This window comes from Dendrobates tinctorius, unplaced genomic scaffold, assembly GCF_039654945.1.
Source record: "Dendrobates tinctorius isolate UK_male_01 unplaced genomic scaffold, ASM3965494v1 ptg000384l, whole genome shotgun sequence".
Taxonomy (NCBI): Eukaryota; Metazoa; Chordata; class Amphibia; order Anura; family Dendrobatidae; genus Dendrobates; species Dendrobates tinctorius.
In genome coordinates, this window is record NW_027362050.1 from 1,291,079 (window position 1) to 1,318,407 (window position 27,329).

Genomic DNA, 27,329 nt, shown 5'->3' on the forward strand with positions numbered 1-27,329 from the left:
GGTCTCGTTCTTTTTCCGTACCTCGACGATATTCTGATCAAAGCTCCCTCTTTTCAACAGGCTCGCCTAAGTTTGATGATCGTCCTAGACACCCTTTCCAGTTTTGGGTGGATCGTCAACAGGAAAAAGTCCTGTCTGGTTCCTACTCAACATCTTGTGTTTCTGGGCCTACTGTTCGACACTTGTCGGTCAAGGGTCTTTCTTCCACAAGAGAAGATTCTTTCCCTGCAGCAGGATGTACGATCGCTGCAGATCACACGATTTCCGTCCCTCCGAACAACCATGGGGGTCCTGGGGAAGATAGAGGCAGTTTCCTTTGCCCAATTTCACGCCAGACCTCTCCAGCATGCCATTCTGTCGAGGTGGAACAGGTCGGCTCTGTCCCTGGATCACCCTGTTCGTCTTTCATGCCGGATCAAGCGGTCACTCAACTGGTGGTTGACGTCTCCTCTCATCCCCTTGGGTCGGTCTTTTCTTCCCGTTCACTGGCAGATTGTAACAATGGATGCCAGCCTCCTCGGCTGGGGTGCAGTGTTCCGCAATCACACTGTTCAGGGTCGATGGTCGACTCAGGAATCAGCTCTGCCAATCAACGTCCTAGAGATACGAGCGATCCATCTGGCTCTCGTCCACTGGGAGAGGCTCCTCAGGGGCCTGCCTGTCCGGATTCAGACAGACAATGCCACAGCGGTGGCATATATAAACCGCCAAGGAGGGACACGGAGTGTCTCAGCCCTGGCAGAAGTGTCCAAGATTCTTCGTTGGGCAGAGATTTCCGTTCCGACAATTTCCGCGGTACACATTCCCGGCGTAGACAACTGGGCCACCGATTTTCTCAGCCGCGAGGGTCTCGCGGCGGGAGAATGGTCCCTACATCCGGAGGTGTTTCATCTGCTCTGCCGTCGGTGGGGAACCCCGGATATAGACCTGCTGGCGTCTCGCCTCAACAGGAAAGTCCCACAGTTTGTCTCCAGGTCCCGAAATCCTCTGGCAGTGGGCGCCGACGCTCTGGCCGTTCCTTGGTCGCAGTTCAAACTCCCCTACCTGTTCCCTCCCCTGCCTCTTCTTCCCAAGCTGTTGAAGAAAATCAAAGCAGAAGGAATTCCAGTCATCCTCATCGCCCCAAATTGGCCCAGAAGGTCTTGGTTCGTGGACATTGTCAACCTTCTCGCGGACGTCCCCTGGAAGCTTACAGACAGGGCAGATCTGCTTTCTCAAGGCCCAATTTGCCACCCCAATTCTCGGTCGCTCAATTTAACGGCGTGGCTGTTGAGACCGAGGTTTTGAAACGGGCAGGATTCTCCGATCGAGTAATTCATACCATGATCCGAGCCAGAAAGCCTTCATCTTCCAAGATTTATTACCGTACTTGGAAGGCCTATTTCACTTGGTGTGAGGCCAATGATATCGCGCCCATGTATTTTTCGCTCCCTTCTGCTCTGGTGTTTCTTCAGGCAGGGCTGGATGCGGGGCTTGCCCTCAGTTCCTTGAAGGGTCAAGTTTCGGCACTGTCCATTTTATTTCAGAAGATGTTGGCCTCCCGCCCTCAGGTCAAAACCTTTCTTCAGGGCGTGGCCCACACGGCTCCTCCTTACCGAGCGCCCGTGGATCCATGGGATCTTAATCTGGTTCTTGAGGTTCTGCAAGGTCCTCCTTTAGAACCCCTCAGGGATGTTTCCCTTTCTCTCCTTTCTTGGAAGGTGGCTTTTCTGGTGGCCATCACTTCCATCCGGCACGTGTCGGAATTGGCGGCTCTTTCTTGCCGCTCTCTCTTTTTGGTACTTCACCAGGACAAGGTAGTTCTGCGGCCTCCGCCCTCTTTCCTTCCGAAGGTGGTGTCCTCGTTTCACCTCAATGAGGACATTGTTCTGCCATCCTTCTGTCCGAGTCCAACTCATCCTCAGGAGCGGTCCTTGAACAAGCTGGACCTGGTCAGGGTGATGAGAGTCAATCTATCTAGGACGACTTCCTTGCGAAAGACAGAGTCTCTCTTCATCATTCCAGATGGGGTGCGGAAAGGTCACCCAGCTTCAAAGGCCACTATTGCTCGCTGGATCAGATCGGCAATTTTGGAGGCCTACCGAGTTAAGCATCGCGTGGCTCCTCCGGGGATCAGAGCGCACTCTACCCGGGCAGTAGGTGCCTCCTGGGCGGTACGCCACAGAGCTTCCGCGCTGCAGCTTTGCAAAGCTGCAACCTGGTCATCGGTTCACACGTTTGTGAAATTCTACAAAGTCCACACCTACGCTTCGGCGGACGCCAGCCTAGGTAGAAGGATTCTGCAGGCGGCGGTGGTGAGTCCGCTGGCCTGATGGAAGTTTTTCCCACCCCAGGGACTGCTTTGGGACGTCCCATGGTCTCTGTGTCCCCCAATAAGGCGAACGAGAAAACAGGATTTTTGGGTTGCTTACCGTAAAATCTGTTTCTCGGAGCCTTCATTGGGGGACACAGCACCTTCCCATGTTCTACAGCTCCTGTTCTTACTTTGGTTGTTTGGTTACAGTTGAGTTGTTTTTTTCTGTTTTCTATCTATTCTGTCACTTCTCCTACTGCTTTCTCACTAACTGAGGAATTCCTTGCCGGTCGGTGGGGTGTACACTGCGGAGGAGGAGCTAACCTTTTTTGTGCATAGTGTCAGCAGCATACACGCATGGTCTCTGTGTCCCCCAATGAAGGCTCCGAGAAACAGAATTTACGGTAAGCAACCCAAAAATCCTGTTTTCTGAACTCTTCCTGAGTTAAAACATTAGTATTGCTGTTTCTAAATTATTATTAACTTGTTTTCTTTGCATTATTTGATGTCTGAAAGCACTGGGTTTTGTTTTGTTTTTTTAAATTGTGACCATTTTTCTTTGTCAGAAAAAAATACAAAATTTATTCCTTGGAAATTTGGAGACATGTTATCAGAAGTTTGTAGACTAAAAGAACAATTTAAATTTTATTCGAAATTTACCTATAAAGAGAAAAATCAGACAAACTGAACATTTGAAAGTGGTCTCTTAATTTTAGGCAGAGCTATATGTGTTCAAATTTGCATTTAAAAATTAAGAAAACAAAAGCCTTCCGGTCCAAGATTTGAACTCAGATTGCTGGATTCAGAGTCCAGAGTGCTAACCATTACACCACGGAACCTTATGTTGCCAGATCATCTGGTGTTTCCACATTGGGTAAACAAAGTAGACACTACTGCATGTGAATCACTAATCTTTGAGTTATAACTTCTTTAGTTACCACACCCTATCCTCTTCCATTCTTGTCCAATGTGTTCTTACATTTTGGTTGTTTTATGAAATCCATTCATACTGAACGATTATCGCAAACAAGTGTTCCTACAAATAGGATGCTGATCATCCGACCAACAAGCAAAACGTTTATTCTACAAGGTGAACTGATCACTTAAATTGCCCATAAGAACATCTATCGTCGGGTGCCTGCCCTGCCTCATTTATTGGAGAGACGCCAATCTGCTAGAAACTTGATGGCTTGCTGGGGAGTGTCATGAAATGCTAGTCACATGTCGGTAGTGGAGGAAGAAACAAAACAGTGTGCCTCCCCGTCGGGGAATCGAACCCCGGTCTCCCGCGTGACAGGCGGGGATACTTACCACTATACTAACGAGGATAAGCTATTTGAACAATGTTCTGCTGGTGACACAGGACACTCTATACATGAAACCTTACTAGAAATGAGAGATGGATTTGTTATTGGCAACATAGACAATTTTTCAGTTTGCCTATGTAACCACGAATTCCCATCACATCTAGGGTTGGGTCAAAAGACTATTTTCTCCGCATCCAAGAAAAATGGTCCTATTACTCTAATAAGACCGATCAAAGTGGCATTAGTTTCTGTCAGACGTGGAGTGTAAAAAAAAATAAAAATACTTTCTCCATTGTGACAATCAGACCCAACTCAGATGTTATCTAAAAGCAGTCTGATTTTTTTTATTATTTTTTTTTCACAGACTCAGACTTGCATTGAGGATTTTGAACTGACATTTGGATCAAAATCGGATTTGTCTCCGATTATTTTTTTTAATTGTTATTTGTTTGTTTTCCTTGGACCACTAGGTTAAAGGAAAAAAAATTGGATGTGTGCACAGTCCCATAAAATATCATAGGTCCTTTGTGCTATCCGTGAAAACCATAGATAGCACTCAGAGGAAATTCATTGTGTGCATGAGCCAGTACAAACTGGCCAGGGGTCCACAAACCCGAACTCCTCAGACTCTTGGGCATGTATAAGGCTGATGAATTAAGTCCAGAGATCCATGACCATTCCTTATATCGCATTCTATAGTCTGATATAAATTTGAAATCAGATTTTGTACAAAGGCTGGGTTCACCCCTTCACCAAAGACATACTGATAGGGAATTTAGATTGTGAGCCCCATCGGGGACAGCGGTGATAATATGTGCAAACTGTAAAGAGGTGCGGGATATCTTCATGCTATATAAAAATAAAAGATTATTTCTCACCTTTTATTCATATCTAGTTTCTGTCTCTTGTGCATATTCCTGGATGTTTGATCTAAAGAACCTGTAATCCAATCCTTGTTTAGTGTAATAGTAAGTGTCCCCACGTGGGAGACCGGGGCGGAGACAATTTCCATTTTCCACGCTTACTGTATTTATCGTTAATCTTAGTTGCTTCAAGGAACTTAGTAGTAAAAGCAGAGGTCATTTTGCTAGATAAGCGTCACAGAAAGCAGTGCCGGCACTTTCCAGGTATGTGAGGTTCCATGGTGTAATGGTTAGCACTCTGGACTCTGAATCCAGCGATCCGAGTTCAAATCTCGGTGGGACCTTAGCGTTTTTTTTTTTTCCTCTATTACTTTCCATCTATTTTACAAACACACCAAATCCATTATTAAATGGGTTCCAAACTGGCGGATTAGAATGAACCTGTGGAGACTGATGCTGTGCTCGCCACAGGCAAGAGAATACCAGCAGGATGTTGGAATACTAAGAACTTTGTTTTACTGTAAGTTTTCTATAGGTCTGTAAGATATTGTATTATTGTCAGTGTTTTGTTGATCTGTTTGTACCTAACAAGTATTTCCATGGTCATGTTTTCCTTTAAACGGATGAGAACAACACTCTATTTCTAACCTGTGTTTAGACTGTGATCACCTGTATGGGGACCCTGAAGAAGAACATGGCAGATGAAGACGCTGTGTGCTGCCTCGTCATAGGTACAGAGAGTGGAGAAATATTTATACTGGATCCAGAGGCATTTACTATATTGACCCGGGTGAGCCTCTTATATGTGTTTTTGTTTTTTGTTTTTTTTAATCTAGATTGATTTTGTGACTTTGATTTTTACAAACTACCCAATTGTTTGCTAATTTAAAATAGATGTCAGTGAGAAATCGATGTGTGTATCAATTCGTCACACTCTGATCTCTAGGGAGGATGATTAAAGGGAACCTGTTATTTAATTCATGCTGCAAAAATCAATGGCAGCATGACACAGAACCTGGTTGCACCAATTTAGTTGATCGACAAGTCTCTACTGTGTATGTACATAGGGAGAGACCTAGAGTGCTGCAGAGAGCTAGTCAAATGTCCCCGTATAGTACCCGACTGATTTTTCTTTTTCTTTTTTTTCTTTCCCTGAAATGTCACAGCGTTTTGGAGAAAAATGTACCTGGTTGCAACCATGCAGACAGGCATTGATTCATGTTGTCTGTGGTTTGGGCAGCATGAATTGAGCGATTGGTTCCCTTTTAAGGCCATGTGCACACGATGCAGATTTCCAGCGGATCCGCAGCGGATTTTACCGCGCAGAAACGCTGCATATCCGCATTGTGATGTACAGTAGCATGTTAGTCAATAGAAAAAAAACACCGCTGTGCAGACGCTGCAGATTTTTCCGCACGGTTTTCTTGTGGTTCAAAATATGCAGCATGTCACTTCTTTTGTGCGGTTTTCCACCTGCTCCATTCTCCAAATCCGCAGGGGAAAACCGCAAGAAAACAGGAAGAAATCCGCAGGAAAAATGCTGCGGATTTCTTGAATTCTGCACGGAAAAATACGCAGGGCTAAAAAGTACGTGTGCACTCAGCCTAAGGCTACGGCCACACTATCAGTATTTGTTCAGTGTTTTTTCTCAGCATTTGTAAGCCAAAACCAGGTGAGGAACAATCAGAGGACAAGGTATAAGGCTATGTGCCCACGTTGCGTGTTAAAACGCACACTAAAAACCGGACTCCTTCCCAGAAATCGCACGTTTTTTTCTGCGCGATTTCACCGCAATTTTACCGCGATTCTGCTCACGATTTTACCGTGATTCTGCTCACGATTTTACCGTGATTCTGCTCACGATTTTGCCGCGATTTTCTCAAGCACTTTCCAAGCGATTTGAAGCATCGCTTGGAAAGTGATTGACAGGTTGGTCACACTCATCAAACATAGTGTTTGACAAGTGTGAGCAGCTTTTTACTATTGAGGCCTATGCGGCATCAATAGTAAAAGATAAAATGTTAAAAAAGAATAAAAAAATAAAAAATCGGGGTATATTTACCTTCCGACGTCCCGTGCTGCCATCCCGGGCCTCAGCGCTCCCAGTAATGCCTTGCGAGACCTGTGATGACGTAGTCTCGCGTTGCTATAGCGATCTCACGAGACCACGTCATCACAGGACCTTGCCGCAAGGCATTACTGGGAACGCTGAGGACCGGGAATGCAGCGCGGGAAGCCGGAAGGTAAATATACCCCGATTTTTTTTTTTTTTTTTATTATTCTTTTTTTACAGGGGTATGGTACCCAGGGCCTGGAGGACAGTCTCCTCTCCTCCACACCGTGGGTACTAACCGCACATGAGACGCTTAACTTCGCGCATGGTGGGCATAGCCACATGCGGGAAGTAAGTGATTCTCATGCATTCCTATGGGTGCGGAATCGCGGCAATTCTTTGCCATTCCGCACAAAAGAATGAGCATGCTGCGATTTTTTCCGCAATGCGATTCCGCCGCGGAAAAAAGCGCAGCATTAGCACAGCATGTGCGGAATGCCATAGGAATGCATGGGGGGCGTTCTGTACACAATTTTTAAACGTCTCTTCTGCTGTGTACAGTACCATTAAAATCAATGCAAAATGAAAATGCTGTGCACATGCTGCGGATTTGCTGCGGTTTCAAAACCGCTGCATGTCAACTCTTTGTGCGGATTCCGCTGGGGTTTGGCACTTGCTCCATGGCAGGTGTCAAACCGCAGGGGAAACCCGCAGGCTAAACCGCAGAAAAACTGCAGATAAACCGCAGGTCTTTTGACCTGCGGATTTACCTGCGGTTTTTGACAAATCCGCGCGGAAAAACCCACAGGACAATCCGCAGCGTGTGCACACACTCTAATTGCCCTAATTGTAGTGACCCGAAGAATAAAACCGCTTTATCATTTTTACCACACGCTGAACGGTGTAAACGCACCCCCCCCAAAAGAAATTAATGAAATGCTGTTTTTGTTCATTCTGCGTCCAAAAATCGGAATAAAAAGCGATCAAAAAATGTCACATACCCAAAAATGGTACCAATAAAACGTCAACTCGTCCCGCAAAAAATAAGACCTCACATGACTCGGTGGGTCAAAATATGTTATGTGGTGATGCAAAAACTATTTTTACAATAAAAAGCGTCTTTTAGGCCGGTTTCACATTTGCGCTTTTGAGCGCAGCGACGGCCTGCGCACGGCCGCCGCTAAGCCCCGCCCCCTGCCCCACCTCCATCGGTATCTCCGCCTCCAGGCGCATGACGCTGCATGCGTCGTGCGTCCCCTATCTTCATCACAGAGGGCGCAGGCCGTGCGCAGTCTGCGCACAGTCTGCGTTTGGCGGCGCATGCGTCCTTTTGACGTTGCGCCGAGCACAACCAAAATGCAACAGCTTGCGTTTGGCGCTGCTCGGTGCACCGTCCAAAGGCCGCACGGCCTGCGCCCTCTGTGATGAAGATAGGGGACGCACGACGCATGCAGCGTCATGCGCCCGGAGGCGGACATACCGGTGGAGGTGGGGCAGGGGGCGGGGCTTAGCGGCGGCCGTGCGCAGGCCGTCGCTGCGCTCAAAAGCGCGAATGTGAAACCGGCCTTAGCGTATGACAGCTGCCAAACATAAAAACCCGCTATAAAAATAGTAAATCAAACCCCCCATTATCACCCCCTTAGTTAAGGCAAAATAATAAAAAAAAAAAAATTGAATTTATTTCCATTTTCCCATTAGGGTTAGGGCTGAGATTAGGGTTAGGGGTGTGTTGGGGTTAGGATTGGAGTTACAATTGGGGGGTTTCCACTGTTTAGGCACATCAGGTGCTCTCCAAACGCACCATGGTGTCTAATCTCAATTCCAGCTAATTCTGCGTTGAAAAAGTCAAATGGTGCTCCTTCCCTTCCAAGCTCTGCCATGCGCCCAAACAGTGGTTTACCCCCACATATGGGGTATCAGCCTACTACGGACAAATTGCACAACAACTTTTGGGGTCCAATTTCTCCTGTTACCCTTGGGAAAATGAAAAATTGGGGGCAAAATATAATTTTTGTGGAAAACAAATATGATTTTTTATTTTTATGGCTCTAAGTTATAAACTTCTGTGAAGCACATGGGGGTTCAAAGTGCTCAACACACATCTAGATAAGATCCTTGGGGGGGGTTTAGTTTCCAAAATGGGATCACTTGTGGTGGGTTTCCACAGTTTAGGCACAACAGGGGCTCTCCAAAGGCAACATGACACCCGCAGACCATTCCATCAAAGTCTGCATTCCAAAACGTCACTACTTCCCTTCCAAGCCCCGATGTGTGCCCATACAGTAGTTTTCTCCCACATATGGGGTATCAGCACACTCAGGACAAATTGCACAACAACTTTTGGGGTCCAATTTCTCCTGTTACCCTTGGGGAAAATAAAAAAATTGGGGACTAAAAGATTATGTTTGTGGAAAAAATGATTTTTTTTTTCACGCCCGGGCGTTATAAACTTCTGTGAAGCCCTTGGGGGTTCAAAGTGCTCACTACACATCTAGATAAGTTCCTTAGGGGGTCTAGTATCCAAAATGGTGTCATTTGTGTGGGGTTCCCACTGCTTAGGCACATCAGGGGCTCTCCAAATGCAACATAGAATCATAGAATCATAGAATCGTAGAGTTGGAAGGGACCTCCTGGGCCATCTGGTCCAACCCCCTGCTCAAAGCAGGATTTGCTAAATCATCCCAGACAGATGTCTGTCCAGCCTCTGTTTGAAGACTTCCATTGAAGGAGAACTCACCACTTCTCGTGGCAGCCTGTTCCACTCATTGATCACTCTAACTGTCAAAAAGTTTTTTCTAATATCTAATCTGTGTCTCTTCCCATTCAGTTTCATCCCATTGCTTCTAGTCTTTCCTTGTGCAAATGAGAATAAAGTTGATCCTTCTACAATGTGACAGCCCTTTAGATATTTGTAGACAGCTATTAAGTCTCCTCTCAGTCTTCTCTTTTGCAAACTAAACATTCCCAAATCCTGCAACCTTTCCTCATAAGACAGGGTTTGCAGACCGGTCACCATTCTGGTCGCTCTTTTCTGAACTTGCTCCAGTTTGTTGATGTCTTTTTTAAAATGTGGTGCCCAAAACTGGACACAATATTCCAGATGAGGTCTGACCAAAGAGGAGTAGAGGGAAATAATGACTTCACATGATCTAGACTGTATGCTTCTGTTAATACATCCTAGAATTGCATTTGCCTTTTTTGCTGCTGCATCACACTGTTGACTCATATTCAGTCTGTGATCTATTAGTATACCCAAGTCTTTTTCACATGTGCTGTCACTTAGCCCTATTCCTCCCATTCTATATATGCTTTTTTCATTTTTATTGCCCAGATGTAGCACTTTGCATTTCTCCCTGTTAAAAACCATTCTGTTAGTTGCTGCCCACTTCTCCAGTTTATTTAAATCTTTTTGAATCCTCTCTCTCTCTTCTCTAGTATTAGCTATCCCTCCTAGCTTTGTGTCATCAGCAAATTTAATCAGTTTACCCTCAATTCCTTCATCTAAATCGTTGATAAAGATGTTGAACAATACAGGGCCCAGGACAGAGCCCTGTGGTACCCCAATTGAGACATTCTTCCAACTGGATGTGCAGCCATTTACGACCACTCTTTGGGTCCGATCACTAAGCCAGTTATGAATCCACCTAACAGTTGCCTTGTCCATTCCATACTTAGTCATTTTTTCAATAAGGATTGTATGAGAGACTTTGTCAAATGCTTTGCTGAAGTCAAGATATACTATATCTACAGCATTTCCTTGATCCACCCAATCAGTGATACCGTCATAGAAGGAAATTAAGTTAGTCTGACATGACTTATTAGTTAGAAACCCATGCTGACTCTGTTTAATCACTTCATTCTTATCCAGGTATTGACATACATGTTGTTTAATAATTTGTTCAAAGATCTTTCCTGGTATAGAAGTCAGACTCACCGGCCTATAGTTGCCTGGGTCCACCTTCTTCCCCTTTTTGAAGATAGGAACAACATTTGCTCTTCTCCAGTCTTCTGGCACTTCTCCTGTTCTCCAAGAATTTTCAAAGATTATGGAGAGGGGTTCAAAAATTTCTTCTGCTATCTCCTTCAGTACTCTGGGGTGTAATTCATCTGGACCTGGAGACTTGAATTCATTTAGGTTAGCTAAGTGTTTCCTCACTATCTTTCTGTTTATAGATATCCTGGATTCTTCTATTCCCTTAATAGGACAGTGAATAACAGTTGATGTTGCATTTCCTTTCTGAGAGAAAACAGATGCAAAATAGGAATTTAAAAGTTCAGCCTTCTCAACATCCTGTCTTACCATTTCATCATTTTCATCCTGTAAAAATCCTATAGCATCTTTGACTTTTCTTTTACTTTTGACATATCCCCAAAATCCTTTATTATTGCTTTTGACATCTCTTGCAAGCCTCAGTTCATTTTCAGCTTTAGCTAATCTGATTTGTGCCCTGCAGGTTCTGCAGACAGCATTATATTCTTCTTTAGATATGCCTCCCTCTTTCCATTTTATAAACATTTCTTTCTTCCTTTTTAGCATGTGCTTAAGTTCTGTGTTCATCCATCCTGGTTTCCTTAAATGCTTCCTATTCTTCCCTCTTTTCGGAATTGTTAACAACTGTGCTTTGAGAATTTCATTTTGCAAGATTTCCCATCCTTCCTGGACATTTTTGTCTTTAAGGATATCCAGCCATTGGATCCCTCCAATTCTCTTTCTGAATCCCTTAAAATCTGCCTTTCTGAAATCTAACCTTGACGTCTGAGTCTTCACAGGTCTTCCACCTCTAGTAATCCAAAATTCTAAAATAGCATGGTCGCTACCTCCTAGGGTCCCAGCCACTTTTACCTCCTCAACCATTTCCTCCCTGTTTATAAGGATTAGATCCAAGGTAGCAGTTCCCCTTGTTTTCTCCCTTACCTTTTGGAAGATAAAGTTGTCAGCAAGAGAGGATAAGAATTTCCTTGACCTGTTAGTTTTGCCTGAGAGAGATTCCCAACAAATGTCTGGATAGTTGAAATCTCCCATGACAACTATGTCATATTTTTTGGAGAACTTGGCCATCTGATGCATAAAGAGTTCATCTATATCTTCGGCTTGCACAGGCGGCCTGTAGTAAATGCCTACAATGGTGTCCTTTCCATTGTTCTGTCCTTGTATTCTTACCCAAACAGTTTCCACAGAACTCCCAGTCTCTGAAGCTTCAATCTCTGTGCAGATATACGCGTTTCGAACATACAATGCGACACCCCCTCCTCGTTTATCAAGTCTGTTTCTTGCAAATAAGTTGTATCCTTCTAGTCTTGTATTCCAATCATGTGTATTGTCCCACCAAGTTTCAGTGATTCTAATGACATCATATTTCTGTTCCTGTGTTAGTAGTTCCAATTCTCCTTGTTTGTTGCCCATGCTTTGTGCATTAGTATAGAAACATTTTAGTTTATGATTGGTTTCTCTTTCTCCAATATTTTTATTAATTAGATTCTTTCGTCTTTGTTCTTCCTTTCCACTTCTAATAGCAGAGTTCTCAATAGCATTTGTCAGGTGTATGGCTTTTTCTGGTCTTTTGCTTCCCTTCCCATGTTGTTCTAGTTTAAAGCTCTCCTTACAAGTGTAGCAAGGCGACTTCCAAATACATGCTTTCCAGTCTTCGTAAGGTGCACCCCATCTCTAGCAAGTAGTCCATCGTATAAGTAGTTCACTCCGTGATCCAGAAATCCAAATCGTTGCTGACTGCACCATCGACGTAGCCAGTTGTTCACCTGCAGAATCTTATTCCACCTCCTTGTTCCATGGCCATCCACTGGGAGGATGGAAGAGAAGACCACCTGCGCTCCCAGTTCTTTCACTTTCTTGCCTAAGTCTTCAAAGTCTCTGCAGATGATTTCCAGGTCGTTTCTTGCGGTGTCATTTGTCCCCACATGTAGTAGCAGGAATGGGTAGTCATCTGTAGGTCTGAAGAGTCCTGATATCCTGTCAGACACATCTTTAATTTTTGCACCTGGAAGACAGCACATTTCTCTTGTAGTTATATCCGGTCTGCAGATAGCGGCCTCTGTTCCTCTCAACAGGGAATCCCCCATGACCACCACTCTCCGTTTCTTCTTCACAACATTTTTCTTTCTCCATCCAGGAGGACTCTGAGGGCGTACAAGGTTGCTGTTTGTTGGCAAAGTCTTATCCTGATGTATTTCTTCATCGTTTTCCTGCGTGAGAGCCTGGTACTGGTTCCTGAGGAGTATGGGTGCTGACTGCCTCCTGATCCTCCTGCTTCTCTGGGTCACATGTCTCCATTCCTCTGTTTCTTCAGGTGCACTTCGAATTTCTTCTCTTTCTGTAACATGAAGAGATAATTCTGCTCTGTCCAAGAACTCTTCACCTTCCTTAATGATCTTCAACGTAGCTAACCTCTCTTCGAGATTTTGCAACTTTTCCTCCAACAGGGACACAAGCTTGCATTTGTGGCATGTGAAGTTTGGCTTTTCCACTGGTAAATCTGTGAACATGTAGCAAGAAATGCAGCTCACCAAATGGCTCCTGGCCTCTTCCATCTTGAGATTTCTTAAAAACGATGAAAGATGAGCCAAATTTTGCGCGCCGATAGGCTCTTTTCAGCTGCAACGGCCAAAACCCAGTGATCGTTGAGCTCACGGAGACTCTTCACTTATCCCAGAAGGCACTGGGAATATGCAAATGATCTCCTCAAGACTCTTCCCCTGGCGTCCGATCTCAATTCCAGCCAAAAAAGTCAAATGGCGCTGCTTCCCTTCCGAGCTCTGCCATGCGCCCAAATAGTGGTTTACCCCCCACATATGAGGTATCAGCGTACTAAGGACAAATTGCACAATAACTTTTGGGGTCCGGTTTCCCTTGGGAAAATAAAAATTGGGGGTGAAAAGATAATTTTTGTGGAATAAATATGATTTTTTAATTGTACGGCTGTACGTTATAAACTTCTGTGAAGCTCTTGTGGGTTCAAAGTCCTCACCACATATCTAAATAAGTTCCTTGAGGGGGTCTAGCTTCCAAAATGGGGTCACTTGTGAGGGGTTTCCACTGTTTAGGCACATCAGTGGCTTTCCAAACGTGACATGGCGCCCAATCTCAATTCCAGCCGATTTTGCATTGAAAAAGTCAAACGGTGCTCTTTCCCTTCCAAGCTCTGTCATGTGCCCAAACAGTAGTCCAGCCCCAACCAATCAGGTATCAGCGTACTCAGGACAAACTGCACAATAACTTTTGCAGTACAATTTCTCCTGTTACCCTTGTTAAAATAAAAAAATATTGGACCTGAAGTAATTTTTTTTGCGAAAAAAAGTTAAATGTTCATTTTTTTTTTAAACATTCAAAAAATTCCTGTGAAGCACCTGAAGGGTTAATAAACTTCTTGAATGTGGTTTTGAGCACCTTGAGGGGTGCAGTTTTTAGAATGGTGTCACTTTTGGGTATTTTCTATCATATAGACTCCTCAAAGTGACTTCAAATGTGATGTGGTCCCTAAAAATAAAATGGTGTTGTAAAAATGAGAAATTGCTGGTAAACTTTTAACCCTTATAACTTCCTAACAAAAAAAAATTTTGGCTCTAAAATTGTGCTGATGTAAAGTAAACATGTGGGAAATGTTATTTATTAAGTTTTTTGTGTGCCGTATCTCTGTGATTTAAGGGCATAAAAATTCAAAGTTGGAAAATTGCAAAATTTTCAAAATTTTCATCAAATTTCTGTTTTTTTCACAAATAAACACAAGTTATATGAATGAAATTTTACCACTAACATGAAGTACAATATGTCACGAGAAAACAATGTCAGAATCACCAGGATCCATGGAAGTGTTCCAGAGTTATGACCTCATAAAGGGACAGTGGTCAGAATTGTAAAAATTGGCCCGGTCATAAACGTGCAAACCACCCTTGGGAGTAAAGGGGTTAAATAGAATCTATCACCAGGTTTATGTTGCCCCTATCGTGAAGTAGTCACTAAGACCTTAATTTCAGCAGCATGTCTGTTATCTGTTAGGTTGGTATTTAATTTTATTTTTAAATTTAATAGTGGGAAGTCATCATAGTAATAGTAAAAAAAAAAGCCTGGGACTGCTGGGGTAGCCAGTAACATGGGCAGCGATCTGTGCATGTCATAGCCTTCTGACAAATGAAAGCAGAGATCCTCCCAACATATACCTACTATGAAAGGCTTACACATGATCAGAAACGTCCTCTAGGTGTTTTAGCTAGCTCTTTCATAATGCAAATAAAAGCTGTGCACTAGTGAATCTTTACCTTAAAAAATAATCCTCATTGTTACAGGTCAGTCTTCCCAGCGTCCCGGCTCTTCTGGATGTAAATGGACAGTATGATATTGAATACCGGATTACTGTGGCGTGCCGCAATGGGAATGTATACATCCTCCGCAGGTATGGTATTGTATTCAACTTGTGTTTGTGGTTAAATGTCATAATAATAGCACATCAGAAGAAGGATAAAGGCTTCGATTCGTCAGTTTTTGCCTCAATTCTGGCATAAAAATGTTTGAAAATGGCGATCTTGCTAAAATGTAGCGACTTTTGTCATTTGTACATATGGAAGTCCCAGCTAGTTCAACAGCTCTTTTGTAGAATGGATGGACCTCGGTTGGAGGGGTATGGTCGCGCACGACCGACAAATTCATAAAAAGTTACCCCACAAAAGTTGAATAAATAACGTATAAAATGTAGTACAGTCCCCAAATGGAGTACATTTCCTTGCAGTGGCGCACAGCAGCTAACAGATGCACCAAGTTAAGGGGTGCATAACTCTTAATGAGGCTTTTCCATCTTACTCCAGCAAGATTTGGCGTAAAATACGCCAGTTTTTATGAATCGGGGGTCAAAATGTTGTAAGAGGTTTTATAGAATGGAAGCTAGAGCATCCTTCACGACATTCTGGGGAGATATGAGGCAAAAACAGCATCAAGCCAATCCTCGTTAGTATAGTGGTAAGTATCCCCGCCTGTCACGCGGGAGACCGGGGTTCGATTCCCCGACGGGGAGGCACACTGTTTTGTTTCTTCCTCCTCTACCGACATGGCTTTGTGGTTCTTTTTCTCTTTGAATAACCTACTTCTTCTCCATAAAAATCAAGAAAATAGTTTGTATTGCCGCATCTGTAAAAGTCCTGTCTATGAAGGTATAAAATTAATCCCTTTGGTAAATGGAAACATAGTTAAAAAAAAAAAAGCCAGAATTGTGTTTCAGTCCCTCAAGAAAAGTGCAATAAAAACAGATGCGTGCAGACCCCGCCCTCTTTTACTGCAGTCGTAAAGTGAGATAGCAATACAACTGGATTTCTTATCAAATGTCAGCAGCAGCTCCCCCTAGTGGTTAAAGCTAAAAAATTTTTTTTTTTTTTTTTTTTTTTAAACTTTTAAAGGGAACCTGACAGCTGACACATGCTCACTGATCCATCCACAGGCATCATGTATCAGACACTTGCTGTATGATGTTATTCACATATGTTAGAGTCTGAAACACTGCAGCCTTTCAGAGAAAATTAGTCTTTAAGAGCCTCCTGGGACTGAGCCGCACGGGATGCTAATTGGTCTGGTGGCTTCTCCTCGCCCAGTCAGTGTTTCCCAAAACTCCATTTCTCACGGACTTTATGAATCGTGGTCAAAATCTTTATTAGGATGTTTAGTTAGGCAGTGAAATGTTCCTTCAAAAGAATTCTGGGGAGATCTGCGCTTGAAATGCTGTACCGCCGGTCCTTGTTAGTATAATGGTCAGTATCCCTGCCCCTCATGCGGGTGACCAGGGTGCAATTCCCTGACGGGGAGGTGTTCTATTTCTTTTTATCATCTTCTCTTCAAATCTCTCCTCCCTTATTCCCCATTAAAAATGGAAATAGTTGGTATGGCCACATCCATAAAAGTCTGGTCTATCAACATATAAAATTAAACCCTACGGTAAATCGCAGTAACGGACAAATTACTTAAAACAAAAGCCAGAAATGCGGATTTTTGGCCACCTCACGTCCCTAAAAAAATACAGTAAAAACAGATCAAAACATCTGATGTGCCGCAAAATGGTATCGGAAAAAGATTAACTCGCCACTCAAAAAATAAGCCCTAACACATCTCCATCGATTGAAAAGAAAAATCTATAAAGATTAATACTTATTATTTTTAAATTATTTTACATTTCATTTCTGATGATTGATTTGTTTTAACCCCTTAGCGACCGCCGATACGCCTTTTAACAGCGGTATTTATCTGTACTAAACCACAGCGCCGCTAATTCACGGCGCTCTGGAGAAAGTGAATAGCGCCCCCCAGTGTCGGATTTTCTCTGGGGTCTCGGCTGCCGGGGGTAGCCGAGACCCCAGAGAACATGAATCGGTCGGTTTTTACCGACCCCGCTTTTGCTATCGCCATTATTAACCCTATAACAGCGACCGCTAAAAAAAAAAAGCAGCGATTTTACATTAAATTTCTCTTTAATTGCACATCAGAGGAGATAGAAAGAGGGTCCCCGATCCGGTACCTCTCCGTGGTCCTCTGTCCCCTCCCGGTGGTCCTGCGTCCCGCCGACGTCCTCTGGTGGGCGCCGCCATTTTGGACCCGGGGAAAATTAGGGTTATGGCGAACTAGGATTAGGGTTAGGATTAGGGATTAGGGTTATGGTTGGGATTAGGGTTAGGGGTGTGTTGGGGTTAGGGTTGGAGCAAGAATTGAGGGGTTTCCACTATTTACCAACTTTGGGGGTCTAAAAATTGGGTCTGAAAAAATCACTTTTGTGGAAATAAAAAAGACTTTTTATTTTCACGGCTCTGCATTTATAAACTTCTGTGAAGCGCTTGGGGGTTCGAAGTGCTCACCACACATCTAGATAAGTTCCTTAGGGGGTCTAATTTCCAAAATGGGGTCACTTCTGGGGGGTTTCCACTGTTTAATCCCATCAGGGGCTCTGCAAACGCAGCATGACGCCAGCAGACCATTCCATCAAAGTCTGCATTCCAAAATGGCACTCTTTCCCTTCCGAGCTCTCCCATGCGCCCAAACAGTGGTCCCCCCCACATATGGGGTATCAGCGTACTCAGGACAAATCGCACAACAACTGTGGGGGTATGATTTCTCCTGTTACCCTTGTAAAAATAAAAATCTGGGGGCGAAAAGATCATTTTTGTGGAAAAAAATGGATTTCTTATTTTCACGGCTCTACGTTATAAACTTCTGTGAAGCACTTGAAGGTTCAAAGTGCTCACCACACATCTAGATAAGTTCCTTAATGGGTCTAGTTTCCAAAATGAGGTCACTTGTTGGAGGTTTAGGCACATTAAGGGCTCTCCGAACGCAACATGGCATCCGATCTCAATTCCAGCCAATTCTGCGTTGAAAAAGTCACACGGCGCTCCATCCCTTGCGAGCTCTGCCGTGTGCTGAAAAAGTGGTTTACCCCCACATATGGGGTATCGGCGTATTCAGGAGAAATTGTACAACAAATTTTGTAGTTGATTTTCTCTTTTAACACTTGTGAAAATAAAAAAAATTGGTTCTGAAGTAAATTTTTTGCAAAAAAAAGTTAAATGTTAATTTTTTCCTTCCACATTGCTTTAGTTCCTGTGAAGCACTTAAAGGGTTAATAAACTTCTTGTATGTGGTTTTGAGCACCTTGAGGGGACTAGTTTTTAGAATGGTGCCACTTTGGGGTATTTTCTGTCATGTACACCCCTCAAAATGTCTTTAAATATGATGTGGTCCCTAAAAAAAAATGATTTTGTCAATTTTGTTGTAAAAATGAGAAATCGCTGGTCAACTTTTAACCCTTATAGCTTTCTAATAAAAAAAAATTTGCATCCAAAATTGTGGTGATGTAAAGTAGATGTGTGGGAAATGTTATTTATTAAGAAATTTTTGTGACACATCTTTCTGATTTAAGGGCATAAAAATTTAAAGTTTTAAAATTGCAAAATTTTCAAAATTTTCGCCATATTTCCGTATTTTTCATAAATAAACACAAGACTTATCGAAGAAATTTTACCACTAACATGAAGTACAATATGTCACGAAAAACATTCTCAGAATCAGCGGGATCCATTAAAGCGTTCCAGAGTTATAACCTCATAAAGGGACAGTGGTCAGAATTGTAAAAATTGGCCCCGTCATTAAGCTGCAAACTGGCTCTGTCGCTAAGGGGTTAAAGCCGTTGCCACAACAAGGAACATACATGATTAATTTTTAGTAAATTTTTTTATGGAGGCGCGATGACCCAAAAAATGCTATCCTGGGGTTTTTCATTCATTCATTGCGGCATTTATGGTTCGCTTTAATTGAACATATTTGTTGGCTCAAAATTATTGTGGAATTGGCGATACCAAATATGTTTTATTTTTTTCTTACTAACGGTAAAAGGGAAGAGGTTCAAATTTTATTTATTCTTTTCTAGAATAATTTTTTTTCTTCATTTTTACATCTCCTTAGGGGTCTTAGTACCTGTGATCGTCCGATCTATAGAGCAGGGCTCAGAAGCCAAGCCCTTTGTATACACCAGCACCCGAAAGGTGAAGTACGAGCGCTAGACCCAGCACATAAATAAACCTTCACATTTATTAGGAACTTCATTAACAACAGAAACAACCAAGACAATAGTGCCTATTAGTCCTGCAGAATAACAAGCCCCAGAAATGGCATGCCTGGTTGACGCGTTTCGGACCTGAATTCGCCCTTTCTTATAACCTGAGCTACACACAAAAAAGGTGAAATTTTAAAGACCCTTCCTGATAAAGCCTCGCTCACAATCCCGTGACGAATCCGGTAAGAGGATAAAAACAAAAATATACTGTTCTCAGGAAATATATCAATAATGGAAAATTAAATCGGTACAGAGATTCAATCCTTCTGGGTAGGAAGGATCCAACATAAGGATCCAAAATGAGCATGTTTTCAGGTGACTTCCCTCTGCGATGGGTTAACCCTTTTAATTCCAAAATATTTAAAAACCACCTAAATTGCCTTTATGTTTATTTAAAAAAAAATGTTTAGACACATTGGAGAGATTCGTTGTGTTAATAGATGGAGTCGACCTGTTGTTTCAGGTTAACGGGACGCAGCAAGTTTGTGTCTGCCTCTAGCTCCTTACCAGGCCCGGATTGGCAATATAACCAACCGGGCATTTTCCCGCTGGGCCGCTGTCACGTGGGCCCCGGGCGGCAGCGCCGATCATCTGGCCGCTTGCCAGCTGCTACGGCCACTGTTGCTCCTGCCGCTGGCCCTCTGCGGGCATGGCGGTGATAGTTTCAAGTTCCTCCAGCACTGCAGGGAGATAAGCTGCCACGCCCCCCATCCTCACCTTAGCATGAGACCCCCTCCCCCCCGCAGCCACTCACAGCGTCGCATTCGCTTGCCTGCTCGCTCTGTTCGCAGGACCTGTGATGAGGTCACAGGAGGGGAGGAGTCAGGGGGGTCACATGATCAGGGCCTTTGTCCAGACCCCTGATCATGTCACCCCTGACTCCGCCCCTCCTGTGACCTCATCACAGGTCCTGTGCGCTCAGCCTTGCCTCTACCGTCTGCAAGACTCTGCTTTGCTGTTGTCATGGTGCTGGTTGAGGTAAGTATGTGTGGGGTCAGGATTTACAGTGTGGATGTAGCAGAGCTGTGTGTGTATGAGGTGTACGGAGCAGAGCCGTGTGTGTACGAGGTGTACGGAGCGGAGCCGTGTGTGTACGAGGTGTACGGAGCGGAGCCGTGTGTGTACGAGGTGTACGGAGCGGAGCCGTGTGTGTGTACGAGGTGGAGCCGCGCGTGTACGAGGAGTACGGAGAGGAGCCGTGTGTGTATAAGGTGTACGGAGAGGAGCCATGTGTGTATAAGGTGTACGGAGAGGAGCCGTGTGTACGAGGTGTACGGAGCGGAGCCGTGTGTGTGTACGAGGTGGAGCCGCGTGTGTACGAGGTGTACGGAGCGGAGCCGTATGTGTACGAGGTGTACGGAGAGGAGCCGTGTGTGTATAAGGTGTACGGAGCGGAGCCGTGTGTGTACGAGGTGTACGGAGAGGAGCCGTGTGTGTATAAGGTGTATGGAGCGGAGCCGTGTGTACGAGGTGTACGGAGAGGAGCCGTGTGTGTACGAGGTGTACGGAGAGGAGCCGTGTGTGTACGAGGTGTACGGAGAGGAGCCGTGTGTGTATAAGGTGTATGGAGCGGAGCCGTGTGTACGAGGTGTACGGAGAGGAGCCGTGTGTGTACGAGGTGTACGGAGCGGAGCCGTGTGTGTACGAGGTGTACGGAGAGGAGCCGTGTGTGTATAAGGTGTACGGAGAGGAGCCGTGTGTGTATGGAGTGGAGCCATATGTGTACGGGATGTAGGGAGCGGAGCCAAGTGTGTACAAAGCAGACAAAGCGGGCTTTTCCCACGGACACAGGAGTACACGGCGGAGCCCAGAGGAGCATTTTAAAACACACACATGACGTTCCACCTGAAGTGATGTGCTGGAAGCTGACCGGAAATGAGATAATTTCTTGAGGAGATTGTGACGGAACCAGGAATGCTTCAGATCCATCACCGTGTCCTCCTCCGACAGCGCAGACAGCAGGATCGCCTTGGAATCGGGGATGCCGGCCATGTGAGCAGATCATGATAGGTCCTGCACCGGGAGGCTCAGGTGGGCACTACAGTGGGAGCCAGGCTGCTATAGTATCTTTGTAGAATCTTTCTTTATTTCTTTCTCTCTTTTTCTTTCTTTCTCTGTTCTTTCATTCTCTGTTCTGTCTTTCCCTCATTTTCTTTCTCTCTCTGTTCTTTCTTTCTCTCTCTGTTCTTTCTTTCTCTCTCTAATCTTTCTTTTTTCTCTCTCTGTTCTTTCTTCCCCTCTTTCTTTCTTTTTCTTTCCTCTCTTTCTCTCTGTTCTTTCTTTCTTTACTTCTTTCTCTCTCTGTTCTTTCTCTGTCTCTCTCTGTTCTTTCTTTCTTTCCCCTTTCTTTCTCGCTCTCTCTGTTTTCTTTTTTCTCTCTCTCTCTGTTTTCTCTCTTCCTTAGCGCCAGCCAGTGTGCCCATAATGCCAGCCACTGTGCCCTCAGTACCAGTCAGTGTGATCAGCAGTGCTAAATGGGTGCGATTAGGCGTGGACATGGGTGTGACTAGTTGTGAAATGGGTGTGGCCAAAATTTGCAGCGGCGCGCTGCGCGCGCCACAGTCTTTGTCCATCTTTCCCTTCTTCAATAGTTGGGAGGTATGATAGGGGCAGCTATGACCAGGGGGTCTGGTTGCCCAATAGAGAGCAGTTCTGCCAGGAATTCTGTAATCATGCATACAAAAGGGGACAGAGCTTTGGGAGGAGTACTGTACCTAAAAGCAATAAATAGGACTGAGCTGAAATACTGGGCACAGCTGTGACTACATGTTATATAGTCGTGTTAATCTCCTCTCACTTCTTGTAACCTACAAGTGTACAAAGATATTATATAGTCACCATGTGACTAGTGGGCCTGTGTAACTTCAAATCCTAGGGCTGAATTTTAGTCCAAGTCTGCCACACGCAGCGATGCGTGCTGCCCAGCGGGAGACAAACTATCAAAAAAATGTTCAGCCCATTCAAGCACAATCAGCCATACCCGGCAGGGGGGCCGGTCGCTGATAAGTGTCACACACAGCGATCTCGCTGGTGAGATCGCTGTTGCATCACAAAACTTGTGACTCAGCAGCGATCTCACTAGCGAGATCGCTGTGTGTGTCGGGGGCTTAACACCACCTTGACTGAGACAGGGGACATGGGGACGAGACTGACAGGGGACATGGGGCTACTACAAAAAGTGATTGGCTGCAGCAGTCACATTTCCCTCCAGGCGGAGCAGGTGATTGGCTGCAGCAGTCACATTTCCTTCCAGGCGGAGCAGGAAGTGTTGAAATTGGCAGGGAGCATGAGAAATGTTTGAATTGGAGCAGTGGAGGATTGGTAATGAGATGTTGTGATTTATATATATATATATCTATCCTGGATTGCTCACGTTATTGCTGGACTTTGCTTTGTCGTTGTTCACAATATATATATATATATTTTATGAAACCAGCCCTTTTAATTCTTGATCTATGGCAGCCTGAAAATAAAAAGCTGGAAAAGTTGATTGAGACCTATACAATGCCTCAATCTCATCTGGGATGCACATATTACCTCTATCAGGAGCAGGATATTCTGCCATTATTAGACAGCACAAGAAGCCGAAACCGTCCTGCAGATTCTGCTTTAAATTGTCAGGACTTAATTCTGGATACATTGGAATAGAAAGCATTAATGATTTCATATCTGATTACGACTTTATTTTGAATTATTTTTTCCAGAGATTCTAAGCGGCCTAAATACTGCATTGAGCTGAGCACTCAGGTGGTGGGAATGGTCCGTGTCCAGAAGAATATCATAATTGGGACCTCCCAGGAGACCCTACTTGGATACTCCCAAAAGGTGCGAGTGCCAAAAACTACTGCTATGGCTGGTTTACACTTGAGTATGGGCTGCAAAAATGAAGGAACTGGCCAGTGGCCACGGGTCTTCTTATGTGAACAACATCCTCACGTATGCCATAGAGGCTGTTGATTTCGGGTCAGGAGACCAGACTACGCATCACAGACAGTATTTGTGAAACCGGCCTATGACATATCTATATGGTTTTAGCAATACAACATTGTGGTAAACACATAGATAACACTGAATAATCTCGCTTGTGATAGGGAAAGCGGCTTTGGAAGGTTACATTGCCGGCCTCCATTATGACGATGGCTTTATTGGAGCAGAAGTCGCGTAGCATTCAAGCTGTCCTGGTGGGATTAAAGAATGTAGAAGTGCACCTGTATCGGGATAAGAATCTGCTGAGTGTCTTATTATTAAGATTTTGAAGAGGACGGCTCACTTTGAAGATAAGGATACGACACCTGGCCCCCCTACACAACAAAGCATCAAGCTCAACGTCCCCAAGAAGACCAAACTTTATGTAGACCAGACCCTGCGTGAGAGGGAGAATGCTGTGGGTAAGATGAATTATGACCTGCGCTATATACTCTAGGTAGAGTATACATTTATCATCTTCTCAGACCCGTGGTCAAAATGAATCGAGTCTGTATTACACCTGCAATGCCAGAAAATAGCAATACGGCAATAGTTGACTTTCATGATCTTACCTTTTCTCCCCAGCAATGCACCGTGTTTTCCAAATGGATCTGTACCGCCTCCGACTTAGTGCTGCCCGAGCTTATGTGAAGGCCCTGGATGCCAGTCTTACCCCAGTATCCTCCACAATGCAAGAACCACTTACACTAAATGCTGCTGTGAGTACATGAAGCATTCAGGTCACTGTTAGATTTGCTACATGACACATGGATCGTGGTGACATCACAGTATCCGTCCTCATATACAGCACACCTACGAGGTGCTGCAATGCAAGCAGTTGTCTGTGTTTCACAGACTCTGTATATTAACAGAGAGCTGCTAATCAGTGCTGAGGGTGTGGTTGGAGCAGGAGGCACTACTAGTCCTTATCTCCTGCTGATAAAACCCTTATTATCATGAAACAGCAATACACAGCCTAGTCGGGGACACACCACTGCAATCAGGGTCTCTGCCCCTACATCATGTTGCTGCCAGATTACACAGCAAAACCTTTTCATAGATTCCCTTTAACTAAAATTAGATGATGGATCTTTATATTTTTTATTGTAGGGTTTTTTTTTTTAATTATATTTTTTGTACATAATTATCGGGACTACCATCTTGTCCAAGCTGCTATTAAAGGGGTTATCCAATATTTTTTTAATTGCTAGAAAGAAGTGTATGCATTAAAATAACAAAATACCTTACACTACTCCCCTCTTAAATTGTCCAGCACATTTTTAGTCTCACTTGATGTTCTGCAATGATGACATACAGCTTTCAGGTGACCGCTGCAGCCAATCCCTGGCACCAATTTCGTTATCACCGATAAGGCCAGTGCTTGGCTACAACCATCACACAATTGCTGAACAGCTGTGCTAGACCAGTTGGACCACCGGAGGAGGGGAAAGTTTAGCAAGTTACTACAAGTTTGTTTGTTTTTTTTTTGCTATTTTATTGCATATTTTGCCTCCTATCTTGGACATCTCCCAAGAGATATGCCTTACAGCAGCCACATGGCTTTTATGAACTTGTATCATAAAGGTTTTCATTGATTGAAACCAGGGGAAGAGTCCTGAGGAGATCATTTTCATATTCCCAGTGCCTTCTGGGATAAGTGAAGAGTCTCCGCGAGCTCAACAATCACTGGGTTTTGGCCGTTGCAGCTGAAAAGAGGAAATCTGAATTTTGGCTCATCTTTCATCGTTTTTAAGAAATCTCAATATAGAAGAGGCCAGGAGTAGAGTTGAGCGATACCGTCCGATACTTCAAAGTATCGTATCGGATGGTATCGGCCGATCTTTAAAAAAAGTATCGGTATCGCCGATTCCGATACCGGAAGTCCCATTCAAGTCTATGGGACTTCCGGTATCGGAATAAGAAAAACCCTTTCCTGCCCTTGTACAGCCTCTCTGGGGTCTGTACGGGCCTTTCGGGGGGCTGTGCCGGCCTGCCAGGGGGTCTGTGCAGGCTCCGGTGGTCTGTGCCGGCCTGCCGGTGGTCTGTGCAGGCTCCGGGGGGCTGTGCCGGCCTGCCGGGGGGCTGTGCCGGCCTGCCGGTGGTCTGTGCAGGCTCCGGGGGTCTGTGCAGGCATCGTCCGATGGGACTACAAGTCCCATCGGGCGATGCCTGCTACCATGACAGTGATTGACACATTAGCCAATGATGGGACAGTAGTAGTCCCATCATCCGGCTAATGTGTTAAATGTAAAAAAAAAAAAAAAAATTACATGCTACATACATACAACATGCATACTACATACATGCTACATTCATACTACATACTACATACATGCTACATTCATACTACATAAATACTACATGCAACATACATACTACATATATACTACATGCATGCTACATACATACTGCATGCTACATACATACCGCATATATACTACATACATACTACATGCATGCTACATGCATGCTACATACATAACACATATATACTACATGCATGCTACATACATACTACATGCTACATACTACATATATACTACATGCATGCTACATACTACATGCTACATACATACTACATATATACTACATGCATGCTACATACATACTGCATGCTACATGCATGCTACATACATACTACATACATACTACATGCTACATACATACTACATATATACTACATACATACTACATACATACTACATGCATGCTACATGCATGCTACATACATACCACATACATAACACATATATACTACATGCATGCTACATACATACCACATACATAACACATATATACTACATGCATGCTACATACATACTACATGCTACATACATACCATATACATACTACATACATGCTACATTCATACTACATACTACATACATGCTACATTCATACTACATAAATACTACATGCAACATACATACTACATATATACTACATGCATGCTACATACATACTGCATGCTACATACATACCGCATATATACTACATACATACTACATGCATGCTACATGCATGCTACATACATAACACATATATACTACATGCATGCTACATACATACTACATGCTACATACTACATATATACTACATGCATGCTACATACTACATGCTACATACATACTACATATATACTACATGCATGCTACATACATACTGCATGCTACATGCATGCTACATACATACTACATACATACTACATGCTACATACATACTACATATATACTACATACATACTACATACATACTACATGCATGCTACATGCATGCTACATACATACCACATACATAACACATATATACTACATGCATGCTACATACATACTACATGCTACATACATACCATATACATACTACATGCATGCTACATACATACTACATGCATGCTACATACATACTACATGCTACATACATACTACATATATACTACATGCATGCTACATACATACTACATGCTACATACATACTACATATATACTACATGCATGCTACATACTACATGCTACATACATACTACATATATACTACATGCATGCTACATACATACTACATGCTACATACATACCACATACATACTACATATATACTACATGCATGCTACATACATACTGCATGCTACATGCATGCTACATACATACTACATACATACTACATGCTACATACATACCACATATACACTACATACATACAATACATTCATACAATACATACATAGACATACAGTACATATAACATAGAGTAACATACTTACCAATACTTGTCACATTGTTCCCCGAAGCCATTGTCTTTTCCGGAATAAATATTAACATAACAAACCACAAAAATACTCACCCACGATCCGAAGCAGTCCACGAGTGTGTCCCACGACGATCTTGGGTAGAGAACTGCAGCATCAGATGATGCTGCCGTTCTCTACGGGCTGCAGGAATCCAATGACGGAAGGTAGGTATCCTTCCGCACTGTATTCCTCCGCCACTTAAAAAAAAAAAAGTCCCTAGTCTCACTTTATGCCATTGCTGTGTGGGAAATTCCCACGCAGCAATGGCATAAAGTGAGACTAGGGACTTTTTTTTTTTAAGTGGCGGAGGAATACAGTGCGGAAGGATACCTACCTTCCGTCATTGGATTCCTGCAGCCCGTAGAGAACGGCAGCATCATCTGATGCTGCAGTTCTCTACCCAAGATCGTCGTGGGACACACTCGTGGACTGCTTCGGATCGTGGGTGAGTATTTTTGTGGTTTGTT

General features: G+C 43.8%; 3 non-coding genes and 1 pseudogene across 3 annotated transcripts; 3 read left to right on the forward strand and 1 right to left on the reverse strand.

Moving 5' to 3' along the window:
* LOC141076036 (BBSome complex member BBS1-like) overlaps window positions 1-27,329 on the forward strand; it is a 47,957-nt pseudogene that overhangs the window by 5,214 nt on the left and 15,414 nt on the right.
* Window positions 3,550-3,621, reverse strand: TRNAD-GUC (transfer RNA aspartic acid (anticodon GUC)). Its single transcript has one exon. It is a non-coding gene; the product is annotated as a tRNA-Asp (tRNA).
* Window positions 4,736-4,807, forward strand: TRNAQ-CUG (transfer RNA glutamine (anticodon CUG)). The gene has a single exon. It is a non-coding gene; the product is annotated as a tRNA-Gln (tRNA).
* TRNAD-GUC (transfer RNA aspartic acid (anticodon GUC)) lies at window positions 15,465-15,536 on the forward strand. The gene has a single exon. It is a non-coding gene; the product is annotated as a tRNA-Asp (tRNA).